Genomic DNA, 14,350 nt, shown 5'->3' with positions numbered 1-14,350 from the left:
GTGCGCGTACACTGACCGTTTGTGCGGAAACGCACCCCAGATAGGCACCTCGGCGTCACAGCGATTTTGTCGATGGACTCTGGTTGGCCGAGGCTTTCGATGACGGGCTCAACCTTGATCCCTTAGAAGGTCATCGTGAGGACTGTGCATTGCCTCCCACAGTCGATCATCAGGCGATTATGCGGCTCCCTGTCAGGAGTCCCTCTGTTGTTTTCTATCGGTCAGGTCTTTTCCTTGAACGGGGTAACCGGCACTGGCGTTTCGATCGTGAGCGGGCTTGTGTGCTGAGTGGCCCGCTTCACGGCGTGCTTTACCCAATGTGTCCGAGCAGTTTCCCCTGGTGGTCGTGTCGTGTCGTCTGTGACGAACGAACGAGCTCAGGGTTCCGTGAACCCAGCCGCCCGGAGGATCGACGCTCGCCTCCTAGGCGTGCTCCGTCTTTCCTCGAGTGGCCTAAGTTGCGTGCTTCTTTTTTTTGGACGATGCGATATATGCAGAAACAACGACAGGCAGGAATGCACATGTTGATCGGTTCGTCGACGCGCCACGCAGGGCACGGCGCGGCCATGGTTACCACGGCTCGAGGCATGACACGGGTCGTTCGTTTGGGCCCTGACCTCGTCACAGACACTGCACACTCTGCACGGTGACGTGACGTATGCTCCGGACGGTCGTCCGAGGCCATTGTCATGTTTCGCCGTTGCAATGTTGTGTTGGTTGTTTATGTGGCGTGATGGTGCCGTCGCCGCGGGAGCTCCATGGACATGGATATGGATATGGAGTGATGCCACGGTCTCGGATCGTGGGCACGAGCGTATATGGAGGGATGACGAATGGTCGTGGGGTTCCGCCGCGTGGTCGCCTACGTTCAAGCAACCCGTCACACGGTCCTCCAACTGCTCCCTGGGCCGTCGATGACGGCGACGGCCTGACAGTGGCTGTCATCATCACGCCGCTCCCTGGTTGATCCTGCCAGCCGCATATGCTTGTCTCAAAGACTAAGCCATGCATGTCTAAGTGTGAACGGACAGACCGGTTGAGACTGCGAATGGCTCATTAAATCAGTTATGGTCTATTTGAGCGCTCGGACGTTACTTGGATTACTGTGGCAATTCTCGAGCTAATACATGCAAACGAGCGCCGGTCCCCGTGGGTGTCGGGTCTCCCGGCATCCCTTGGGGAGGCGCGCATTTATCAGCACCAAAAATGACGCGGCGCCCACGCGGGCCCGTCCATGGGATGGTGACTCTAGATAAACGATTGCAGATCGCTCGACCTCCGTGCCGGTGACATTTCATTTGAATGTCTGCCCTATCAACTTTCGATGGCAGGCTTCGCGCGACTGCCATGGTGGCTACGGGTGACGGGGAATCAGGGTTCAATTCCAGAGAAGGAGCCTGAGAAACGGCTACCACATCCAAGGAAGGCAGCAGGCGCTCAAATTACCCACTCCTGATACGGTGAGGTAGTGACGAAAAATACCGATGCAGGCCTCGTTCGAGGCGCTGCTATCGGAATGGGTGCACCTTAAACCCATGTGTGAGGATCCATTGGAGGGCAAGTCTGGTGCCAGCAGCCGTGGTAATTCCAGCTCCAACAGCGTAAGCGAACGCTGTTGCAGTTAAAAAGCTCGTATTTGGAAATCACGCCGGGGCTCGCGGGGAGGACGCATCGCAAGGCATGCTTCCTCTCCCCGCCCGTCCCCAGCGGCGAGACTGTCAAAGCCCTGCGGATGCTCTTGGATGAGTGTCCGTTGTGGGCCGAAAGCGTTTACCTTGAGGAAACTGGAGTGCTCAGAGCAAGGTGGTAGAGCCTGTACACCGCAGCTGGGAATAATGGAATAGGGCCTCGGTCCTATTTTATTGGTTTTGTGGGATGGAGGTTATGATTGAGAGGGACTGCCGGGGGCATTCGTACTGCGCCGCGAGAGGTGAAATTCTGGGACCGGCGCAAGACGGACTAAAGCGAAAGCATTTGCCAAGAATGTTTTCCTTAATCAAGAACGAAGGTCGGAGGCACAAAGGCGATCAGATACCGCCCTAGTTTCGACGGTAAACTATGCCAATCAGGCGGCGTCGAATGGCATGACCCGTCCGGCAGCCATGAGGGAAACCACGAGTTTCTGGGTTCTGAGGGGAGTATGGTTGCAAAGCTGAAACTTAAAGGAATTGACGGAAGGGCACCACCAGGAGTGGAGCCTGCGGCTCAATTTGACTCAACATGGGAAAGCTTACCTGTGCCGGACACGAGAAGGATTGACAGACAGAGCTCTTTCACGATTCTGTGGGTGGTGGTGCATGGCCGTTCTTAGTTGGTGGAGCGATCCGTCTGGTTAATACGAGCGAGACTCCAACACGCTAACTAGTTCCACAACCCTTGTGTGGCCGGCGGAATAACTTGTTAGAGGGACGAGCGGCTGCAAGCTGTGCGAGATGGAGCAATAACACGTTTGTGATGCCCTTCGATGTCCGGGGCCGCATGCACGCTACACTGGATGGGCCAGCGTATACTTTGCCCTTCGCCGTCAGGCTCGGGTAAACCGCTGAGCCCCGTCCGTGATGGGGACTGGGGCTTGAGACAGTGTCCCATGAACAAGGAATTCCCAGGAAGTGCGAGTCATCAGCTTGCGTTGATTAAGTCCCTGCCCTTTGTACACACCACCCGTCGCCACGACCGATTGGACGGTTTGGTGAGATCCTCGGATCAGCCCCTGCACGGGCTGTTCTCGGCTCATGCCGGTGCGCCGAAAAGATGAGCGAACTTGACTGTCTAGAGGAAGTAAAAGTCGTAACAAGGTTTCTGTAGGTGAACCTGTGGTAGGATCATTATCGGGACGAGAGAACGAGGGAGATGCACGTGATCGTCCACACAGCGGTCCTGCGCTGGTCGACACGCCAAGCCGAGGCGAGCGAAGAGCGAAAGCTGCGCTCGATCCGCCGGGTGGCGCCACCGTTCGATGGACATGGACCTTGGTTCTTTCTTCGTTCGAGGGTGGCCGGGGGCGGGCGGTGTGTGCCGATGCTAACAACCCGAACAACGCGGCCCAGGGAAAGGTGGAAGACTTGTCCGCGGCGGTGTCCCGGACTATCAGGCCGAAAAATGGCCGAGCGATGGAACGTAGGATAGAATCGAATGACGACAGTAGGATAGAAATGAGACATCTGGGACAGCCCAACAAAAAATAATTAATAAAATACAATAATTAATTAATTAATTAATTAAAATATATTATTTATTTATTATTTTACATAAATGTAATTTTAAAAAAAAAATTTCCGAAAAGATCTCGATTTTCTCCATTTTCTAGAACTATAATTTTATAGGGGGGAAGATGCGGCTTCTGAGTTTGTAAAATGATTAGAAAAGGAATGTGTTCGCTTAACAGAGATAATGATAAATTTCATTCCAGTCCTTCTTCACAACAACGCTCATTATGATACGCATCTATTTATTAATGAACTTTCAAAGACACCCGGATACATTTCAGCAATTCCTAACACAGATCAGAAATACATTTCATTCACAAAAACAATTCCTTCAGCTCCTACAACTAACATCAGGTTTCTTGACACATTTAAATTTATGGCAAGTCCATTATCTACCTTGGCATCAAATATTAAAAACTTTCCATGTCTTTCAGAGTATGTATCAAATCAAAAAGAACCTAAACTCTTATCACAAAAGGGGATATATTCATATGATTACATGGATTCATTTGAAAGGTTTAAAGAAACACAACTTCCTCCAAAAGAATATTTCTATAACGAGTTAAATAAAGTCATATAACTGATAAAAAATATACTCAAGCACAAAATATTAGGAAAACGTTTAACATTAAAAACGTTTAAACGTTTAACATAAAGAACCTTGGAGAGTATCATGATTTGTATCTTAAAACCGACATCCTACTACTGGCTGACATCTTTGAAACCTTTAGAACAGTCTGTCTTACTCTTAATAAACAATCATATGGGTTAGACCCCGTTCACTACTACACCACTCCTGGAATGGCTTGGATTGCTATGTTAAAAATGATGAAACCGAAATTGAATTTAATCAGCGATGTAGATTGTAGATATGCTTTTTATGATGGAACATACTTGTGATATTCCCCCTCTTTTAGCCTTTTCTAAGAGACATGCTAAAGCCAACAATAAGTATCTGTCTAATTATGATGATACGAAAGATAACTCTTACCTGATGTATTATGATGCTAATAATTTGTATGGGTGGGCTATGTCTCAAGCTCTACCTTATGGAGGACTCAAATGGGTGGAAGAGAAAGATTATGAAAAGGTTTTACAGAACATTATTACATCCTCACAAAAAGAATTGGATGATTCGAAAGTTGGATATTATTTTGAGGTCGATTTAAAATATCCTGAAGAACTTCATAATAAACATAAAGATCTGCCATATGCCCCTACTAAAGAATGTCCGAAAAAAGAATGGTTAAGTGATTATCAACTATCATTTTATAAAAAAGGTAAACCAACAGAAAAATTACATACTACATTATATGATAAAGAAAATTATGTTTTACACCAAATGAACTTAAAGCAATATTTATCAGAAGGACTGATACTAAAGAAGATTCATGGAGTTATACAGTTTAACCAGTCATTGGTTGAAGGAGTATATTGATTTTAACACACAAAGGAGAACTGAAGCAAAAACTGATTTTGAGAAAGACTTATATAAATTGATGAATAATTCTTAATATTTGCATTGTTGTTATAGTACTTCAATTCCAGTTTTAACCGAGTTGAGACCAGGGATTGGAAATGCAGGATCACATTACATTGCTGCGGTGGCTTGCCCTTAATTTTGCTTTTCTCGACAAGTAGATGGTTAGTTGTCTGGAACTGTTTCTTGATCTCATCGCTATTATGTATGATGGCACGAATATCGTCAGCATATGCAGAGACTTTCACAAGTCTTGTGAGCAAATTTCTGCATCCGGTTAAGTTGCTGCGGACTTTGATTAAAAGAGGCTCAATGGTTAAAGAGTACAGAATACCGGATAAAGGACATCCCTGACGGATACCCCTTCCAATCTTTGCAGGTGAAGTCAGTTCAGAGTTCACTCTGAGTATTGAGGAAATGCCATTATAGAGCAGTTTTACCATGGAGAGAAAAACAGGACCAAGTCCAAAACACTCTAGGACCTTGAAAAGATATACATGACTTACACGGCAAAAGCCTTCTCTTGGTCAAGCACAATCAAACCAAAATTGTGAATTTTTTATTTTGCACACATCCCAAAGATCTCTTAATAAAATATGTTGTCGTGTATCTGTTGGTTAGGGATACAAAAAGACTGATCACTTTGAATCAACGACTCTAGAAGTGGGGCGATGCGTCAAGCTAAAACTTTAGAAAATATTTTATAATCTGAAGTTAGAAGAGAGATTGGACGCCAATTATCAATGAGCTGAGGGTCTCCTTTCTTAGGTAATAAACTAATTACTGCTCTTCGGCAGCTCATCGGCAAGTCACCACAACGTAATGAACTAGTAAAGACCTCTAATAGTTCTGGGCCTAATAAGGGCCAAAAGGATTTATAAAACTCTATTGGGAGGCCGTCCAATCCAGGAGGTTTACCAGTAGGTAAAGAAGCAAGGGAACGTGTAAGCTCTTCCAAGGAAAGTAAGGAGCCAAGCTGATCCCTTGAGCAGCACTTAGCATGGGTAAGTCAGATGTGAAATAACTCATTGAGTCATCGACATCATTGGCCATAAACAAGCCTGAAAAGAAGCCTCCCTCTTTATATTATCTTGTGACGTCACAGTGTTACCAATTGGGAGCTTTAAGGTTTCAATTTGCCTTTGATTGGTGGTCTTGTTATCAAAATGGAAGAAAAATTTGGTCGGTGCATCTAAATTATATAGCTGATCCATCCGTAGACGGACCATTGCACCTTTTGCTTGGTATTCGACTAGGCTGTTTAGTAGAGTCTTATTTTCCATAAACAAATGATTATTTGTTCTATTGGGGCTATTTGCCACATCAGTTTGCAACCTCATTATTTCCTTTTCTAGTGCGAACCTCTCCCTTTTTACTCTAAAAGAAGAGAAATAATTAAACTATAGGCAAAAGACAGCGATCTGTGCCTTTGCGTAGTCCCACCGTTACATCGGGTTATCAAAATTATTCTTTCTTTCTTTGAGGCTAATCCAAAACACTTTGAAAGCTTCACAAAAAGCAGCATTTTCCAGCAACATGACATTGAACTTCCAATATGGACTGCCATGTTGCTGCAGAGCAAGCTAAAAGGACAAAGTTACAGCCAGATGATCAGAGAAAAGAGAAGGCACGATATCAGATTTCAATATCTTGTCGAGCCTTACAATATTGACATAAATTCTGTCTAACCTGGCTAGAGTGTGTATCTGAGACGTACATGTTGACCAAGTAAACTGACATTGCATAGGGTGCTGAATACGCCAGACATATATTAATTCCTGTAGTAAAAAGACCCTTAAAGGGGAACCCAATTTTTATTTCTTCTGCAAACCATTGACAAATCAATCACAGTATAATTTGAAGGGGATTTTATTTTATTTGTGAATTACAAAGTGCCGAAAAGAATCCCAAGAGTGTCGATTTTCGAGTTTGCCAGACATCACATTGTGAACTCACTGTGATCCTGCTAGTGACAGTACATAGAGACAGTGCATTTGAGCTGCTCGGATTCCGATAATGATTGGGGATGTTGGAGGGGGTGGGGTGTGTGGGTTGATCGTGGATATTGTTAGCTAGGGTGATGGTTGTTGGGGAATGGTGTGGGGTGGTCGTGAGTATCGTTAGTTACAGAGATAGTTGATGGAGGATTGTGTAGTGGTGGTGAGGGGTGGGCTTGAGTATTGTTGGCTAGGGTGACGGTTGTAGGGGGATTGTGAGGGCATGGTGGAGGGGCAGCTGGGGGGGGGGGGGTAAGGGTGGGAGGAGGAAGAGAGTGTAGGTTGGTCGTGGGTACTGTTAGCTTGGGTGATGGTTGATGGTTTGTTTGTTTGTTTTGGAAAATTGGGATGCCTCAAAACCCAAGGCCACCCAAGTTGAACAGAGAGATGGTGTGGGATGGTCGTGAGTATTGTTAGCAAGGGTGATGGTTGATAGGGGATTGTGAGAGGATAGTGGAGGTGAGGAAAGAGAGTGTTGTGGGGTTGTCGTGGGTATTGCTAGCTAGGGTGACAGTTGAAGGGGGATTTTGAGGAGATTGTGGAAGGGAGGTTGGCGGGGGAGGTGTGGGGTTGTCGTGGGTATTGCTAGCTAGGGTGGCAGTTGAAGGGGGATTTTGAAGGGTGGAGGGGAGGGTGGGGAGGGAGGGGGAGGGGGTGAAGGGGAGGGGGTGGAGGGGAGGGTGGGGAGGTGAGGGTGGGGAGGTGAGGGTGGGGAGGGTGGGGAGGTGAGGGTGGGGAGGGAGGGTGGGGAGGGTGGGGGAGGGTGGGGAGGGTGGGGAGGGGAGGGTGGGGAGGGGAGGGTGGGGTGGGGAGAGGAGGGTGGGAAGGGGAGGGTGGGGTTGATGTGGGGTTGTCATGGATATTGTTAGCTAGGGTGATGGTTGAAGGGGGATTTTGAAGGGAGGGTGGGGGGAGGTGTGCGGTTGGCGTGGGTATTGCTAGCTCGGGTGGTGGTTGAAGGGGGATTTTGAGAAGGTGGAGGGTAGGGTGGAGGGGAGGTGTGCGGTTGTCGTGGGTATTGTTGGCTGGGGTGATGGTTGATGGGAGTTTGTGAAGAGATGGTGGAGGGGAGGAAAGAGGATGGTGTGGGGTCGTCGTAAGTATTGTTAGCTAGTGTGACCGTTGAAGGGGGATTTTGGGGAGATGGTGGAGGGGAGGGGGGGAGGTGTGGGGTTGTCATGGGTATTGCTAGCTCGGGTGACAGTTGAAGGGGGATTATGAGAAGATGGTGGAGGGGGGAGGAGGTAAATGTGGTTTGGTCGTGGGTGTTACCTATGGTGACGGTTGATGTTTGTTTTTTCTGGAAAATTGAGATGCCTCAAAAACCAAGGCCACCTAAGTTGAACAGAAAACCAGCAATATTACCAAAGGAAATAATCAAGAAATCCAAGTCAAATCAGTTGTATCAGCAGAAAATATCCTCCAATAAGAGATGGCAGAAAATGTTTTGTACGCTTGGAACAAGAACGCCCAGAGGGTCCCCCGTAGGTCGGGTACGCCGCTAGTATAAATAAAGACGAGATAAGAAAAAAAAGAAACCGAGGAGGGGAAAAGTAGGCAGAGGGGGTGGGGGGAAAGCCGAAGCCCCGAAGTGTTGGGTCTGATCAAAGGGGATGGGTTAGGGCACAAATGCAGAGTAAAGATGTGAAGATAAACAAACAGGGGGAAGGAGAAAGGTGAAATACGGAAAGGGACAAAAGAATAGAACAGCAGAGCAGCTGGTACCTCACCACACATTGCGCAGCCGCCATCTTGCCACGCCCAAACACACCGACAGCCAGGAGAGAGAGAAGAGAGAAGAGAGAAGAGAGAAGAAGAGAGAATTTTTTTTTTAGAATTTGAACACCGTTTATTTCCATAAAATGCACAAGCAGGTCAATCCATACAGCAGAGGGAAAAGCAGAAGTATTTACAAGAATCGGGAAGAGAAAAAAAACAAGGTACAACAAAAACAAAGCATCACAATCTTGATGCAATTCTTAAAACATTACGACGAGTTTCGAGTCCTGAACCACACACAAGGCCTCGTTAATGCACCATTCCCATTCAAAAAGTTCAACATTCTTGTTGCTCATATATGGTAATCAAATTCCAGCCTTATTCTTGCTGACACCAGCCCTTTAAACATGGGAATGACGTCATGACCATAACATTTATCAATCTTAATTTTCCTTGACTTATAAATTGCATATTTTGCAATGGCAATCAAGAAATTCAACAAGGCACCAGCATTTTTACAAGAGGAGGTAAAGGGTACACCAAAAATAAACATATAGTTGCGAATATGGAATTTGGCCTCCATATCCGCTTGTAAATATTCCCCTATTTCTCCAATACTCCCCAACTATCCCCAATCCCCCATTCCCTAGTCCCATTGTCTGTAAACAACAATCAGTAGAGCCGACCTTCCCCTTATTCCCCCATTAAATGTCGTGCCCAGGTCCACCGCACCACACGTAGACAACTTTCGGACATCTTGCTAGTTATTCTTAGTCTATGTCAGTTAAGGCCTCGTTTCCATTAATTATGACTCTTCGTTGCACCAGAATGTGATTATATGGCACCAGTAGTGAGTTTAGGACCTTTCCCATACCTCCTCCCATCTTCTTCCCCGTCTACAACAACAGAGGGGCACGGCGCTGCGCGGGGGGGAGTGTGCGTCCTCCCACCGGCTCGGTTCGCCGCCATCGACAATGCGCTCCAGACGATGCGCTCCAGACCATGCGCTCCACGGGGTTACCACGAAGGGGCTCCTTGTCAGCTCCTCGTCAAGGGCGGAGCCTGGTAAACCCCCCGCACGCACCCAATGAGAAGCAACGTGCCGATTCCACGAGGCGGAGCTAACGAGCCGAGGGCGTGTCACTCCCCGCCGGATATACGCGGCCACGTAGCGGACGTGACGAGAGATGCGCCCCCAGCTTGAGCAGACAAGACGCCATCCGAGCGCTGCGACCTCCCCGCATCTCTAGACCGGACCGGGTCGACCCTGTCCTTGAGCCAAGAGTGCACCTTGAGCCATCGATACCCGCTTTCCTAGCCATCAAACCCCGTGTGAGTCAGCTTTGTCCCGTTTATCTGTCGTCTGTTGGGAATAATATAAGATTGTGTCTAAGTGCTTGTCTTTCTATGTTGTACCTCTCGTCCCTGTAATCTGACCTTCCGAACGAATATAATCTCCTCCGGAGGTCTTGAGAACTGAACCCTGGGTGTCGTGTCATTTGAAACCCAGCCGTGTCTTCTTTTTCCTTATTGAGCCAGCGTGGCGCGGCTTCGTCAACGTTCGAGTACAATCGGGTAATTTGTGCGGACACGACGGCCATTCCGCTCGGCCCACCTTAACATCAAAGTCGTGTCTGTAACAATTGGTGTCAGGAGTGGGATTCGAACCTGGGACTAAATTTATTTAGCCCAAATTTTGGACACCAATTGTGTTAGTACGGTAACAATTGGTGTCGAGGAGTGAGATTCGGACCCGGGACTAAATTAGTTAGGCCCAAATTTTGGGAGGGAAAATCGAGCCGGAGCGCGTACGGCGCTCGACCAAATCGATCCGGAGCGCGGTCCCGCGGTTACTGCGCTCGACGAAATTATAACAGCAAAATTTGGATTGGTGTTACGAAACTCGAATTTTGAAAGTCGCGCTATGGCGGATCAAGACGGCTGGGGTCCGGTAGGGGAGAGTGAAGCAGGGTCGGTCCAGGACCAAATTGAGGGACGCGAGGAGAGCGAAGCAGTGAGGGCGGCAGGGTCGCAAAATAGCGTTGTCACGCACGAGGTGGCCACGGCGTCCACGCCCGCGGCAGCGCCCCTGGTGGATTCGAACCTTTTCCTCCTGCAAATGAGGGCCCTTATGGAACAAATGGTGGGAATGAGGGCTGATAGTGAGCGGTTGGGAAACCAAATGGGGGTAATGAGGGACGAAGCGAGGGGTACTGGTGAGAAGGTAGACAAAAATTTTGAGGGGTTAGACAATGGGATAAAAGAGGTGAGAAATGGGTTAATGGGGGTAGAAAATAGAATGGCTGCCCAGGAGAATCAGATAGAGGGAGTGAAAAATGGGTTAGAGGGGTTAGAAAACACCATGGAAGGCAAATTGAGGGACATGAGGGACCAAGCGGAAAGGGAAGTTAACCAAATGGGGCAGCAGATAGAGGGGGTCAGAATGGGGGTAGAAACCAAACTGGATGCTCACAGGGAGGAAATGGAGCAGATGAGGGTGGCATCTGGGCAGGAGATGCAAGTGATGGGAGAAGAGATCAGAAGAGGAGTGAGTGAGGAGGTCGGAGGAGTGCGCGAGGAGGTGAGGCACTGTAAGGAGCACATGGAGAAGGAGGTGAGAAAGGGGACTGTAAAGTTACAAGGGGGCATAGAGGACCTGACGCAGGAGGTGGAGCAGCTGACGGTGGGACAAACGGAGTTAGTGGAGCAGGTTCAAAGGAACACTGCGGTATTAGGAGGGTTAAAAGCGACACAAAACGACATAAAAAACGACTTGATAGCGACAAAGAGGGAATGTCAGATGGTACGTGAGGGACTGACAACGAGGCTGGACGAGGTGATAGAGGTTATGGAGACGAAGGACCGGCAGGTGAGGACGCACATGGAAACGGTCAAGGTAGCCTTAGAGGATGAGCTTGAGGAGACGTACCGGGGAATAAAAGAGGTGAAGCACAAATTAGAAGAAGTGGAAGAAGGGATGAGCGAAATTAAGAAGCGACGGAGAGGGGATAAGAAAGAGATAAAAGAGGAGATAAAAGAATTGGTCCAAAGTCTGTGTTTGGATCGTGATGATGTGCTCATTAACCGGATGAGGGATTCGCAGGTGATGGAGGAGAAGCGAAGAGGAAGAGGACCCGGTGTAAGTGGTGACCAATATGGTCGTGCGTATGAAGCGCCAGGGGATTTAATAAGCTTGGGGGTCGAGATGGACCCGGGTGTTCGTGAGAGGCCGTGGGTGAAGTGTGCGACAGGTCTGGTGTGCGAAAAAGGAGGTGTGCGAGAAAGTCCGACTCTGGGGTGTGTGAGGAAAAAGTGCGTGCCAAGGAGTGAGGGTGCTGGCGAGAGTGAGTCGGTCGTAGCGCGTGTGCGAGGGGGCACATGGAAGCGCGGTGTGGTGAGTGTTACAGAGGGTGTAACGGGAGAGTGTGCGCGAGAAAGGTGTGTGACGGACAGGTGCATGGGGAAAGAGTGCGCTGTCAAAGGCAAGGAAGAATGCACACCTGTGGTGAGTGTTACAGAGGGTGTAACGGGAGAGTGTGCGCGAGAAAGGTGTGTAACGGACAGGTGCATGGGGAAAGAGTGCGCTGTCAAGAGTAAGGGTGAGTGCGCTGTCAGGAATGGAGGTGAAAGTAGTGAGAGTGACATGGAGCGTGAGTTAGTTGTGACAGGTGAGCGAGGATGTACACCTGGGATGGAAGGATGCACACCTGGAATGGTAGAGCGTGAGTGGGAATGCACGCTGGAGTTGGTGGTGAGGCACGTGGTTGGGTGTGCGAATGAGGGCACACCTGTGATTGTCACAGAGGAGGTGACCGAGGAGGGGGTGCGAAGCGGTGTATTGGTGAGGTGTGCGAGCGACGAATGTGTGCCAAAGTGTTCGGTGGTCAGGTGTGTGACCAAGGCTGTGAGTGGAATGAGGGTACCTGGGTGTGTAAGGAAAGGTACGAGGAGCATGGGCACGGCTGGATGTGTGAGCAAGGAACGGGCTGCGGGGTGTAAGCGTCCAGGTGAAGCATCGACGTTAGACGGGGTAGAGTTTAGAACGACTTACAGCCGAATCGGGCCCTCGGTGCGTGCCGGGCTTCGCGTGCCGCAAGAACCAGCGGGGATCCGAGCCACGGCGGGTTCGAAAGGACCGCCGTGCGCGATCCACGCTGGGCCTCGCGTGGGACGGCCGCGTCCGTGCTCCACTAGGCGGAGCTGGCAGCCCGATAGGAAGGGTCGTTATGGCGACCACGTTTTGTTGAGACGTGCCGGCAGGTCGAGATCGGGACATTGGATGGCTCCACGCCGAGGTGATGCGTGGGATCTCGGCCCGGGTAAGCCCCCGTCCCTGCACCGAGTGCCGGACGCATCCAGCCGCTGGCACAAAACAACCAGCATCCATTGCTTGGCTTTACGAAGCCGGGCTTTGGACAGGGATTGGCGCACCGAGAGGTATTAGTGAGTCGACTGGGTGATGAGGTTAGTGTTTTGGACCCAAAATTAGAGAAAAACAAAATTAGATGATTGGCAAAGGATTGGCAGAGTGATGATTGGTAATGGTACAGTGATTGGCAGATGATTGGCAAATTTTTAATTTGTTGAAATTTGATGTGCAAAATTGGTAGTGAGAGACCCCCGATGTGGTGGGATGGCATCCTTGCCCCCCTTCCCGGTGGGGGCAAAGGAGCTATAGCTTATGGGGTGTATGGAAGTGAAAACTAGCCCGGGTGGGTTAGGATATGGTGTGTAGGGATCTAGCGAGGATTGACATTAGGTGACGTTAAGTTTAGTTAGTGACTGATACCTGTAGTAGGGACGCAGGTAGATTAGTGTGGATGATAATGACGTGGGAGCGCAATAGTTTAAAGGGACGACTGGGAAGCGCAAGTTTCAGAAGGGAGTAGCTAGCTGAGATGATGCCGTGTTTGTGAGAATTGAACAGGTGTGATTGCACAGGTGTGCAACTGGACAGGTGTGTGGAGCAGTGTATGAGTAGTGAGTGTGTGGATCAGCGCGAATGCGCTTGGGGAGAGAAGGGTGCAGGTGGCACCAGGTGGGAGAGCACAGGTGTGCAAGTACAGGTGTGTGGAGAGAGTTGGAGTAAGTGGTACGGAGTGGTGTGCATGGTGCGAAGGTGTGGATGGGGGAAGAGTAGACCCCCCTTTCACGAGTACCCGGGGCGGGTAGTGTAAGTGTTAGGTAGAGGGTACAGGTAAATTGTGGTTGGATATTGGCACTTGTGGTGCGGTTGCAGAATGGTGTTGTGAATGGGTGCATTAGTGTTGTGGAAATGGCTGGGCGTGTAGCCTGTTAGTGCGTGTAGTTGGTTGGGCACTCCACCACTGTGAGGATGTCGGCCAGGTGAGGCCGCAGGTGGGCTCTGGGAGCCGGTAGAGTTGTGGATGGGGCCCGAGGATCCGGAGGACGGACCCGGGTAGCCCAGTGCCAGAGAGGGCACCGAGTGGGGAGAGTGCCAGAGGGCCTTCCCCAAGTAGTTAGGTTAGGGCAAGGAGCAGGTAAGCTCGGAGGCAACTGCAGTGGTGGAGGTGTGCAGGTGGGTAGACCCACTGGGAGAGGTACACGCCGCAGCCCAGAAATTGTGCGAGGGCACCGGGAGATGAATCGGGGGAGTGAGACCCCAAATTGAAAAGCACCACAGTCTGGCCAATGGGAATTGGTTTTTAGAACCAATAGTGTAAGAGGGCCAATGGTTTGGCCGGAGAAAGACCCCGGGTAGTGTAAAGTTGTAAAGTCATTTAGGAAATAGTTAGGATTGATGAACCTGTCGCACCATACGCAGCCACTTACCTGTGGTGATGATGATGACTCCACACCTGTGTTTTCTTTGTTTGTTGCAGGAAATGAGATTGCTGTGTGGATTTGTGAGACGCATCACGACGTGGATGAGACATTGGGGTGATTCCATCTCTCCCTCCCTAGGAGGGACTGATGATGAATTGGTA

The 14,350-nt window shown here is 49.4% G+C and overlaps 1 pseudogene; it reads left to right on the top strand.

Moving 5' to 3' along the window:
* The first annotated feature begins 956 nt into the window (after positions 1–956).
* On the top strand, positions 957–2,828 carry LOC144888346 (18S ribosomal RNA; annotated as a pseudogene).
* Positions 2,829–14,350: the final 11,522 nt, after the last annotated feature.

Source organism: Myxine glutinosa, chromosome 11, assembly GCF_964187855.1.
Source record: "Myxine glutinosa chromosome 11, kmMyxGlut1.1, whole genome shotgun sequence".
NCBI lineage: Eukaryota > Metazoa > Chordata > Myxini > Myxiniformes > Myxinidae > Myxine > Myxine glutinosa.
The sequence above is the reverse complement of the archived record's forward strand: the minus strand, read 5'-3'. Positions and strand labels throughout refer to the sequence as shown.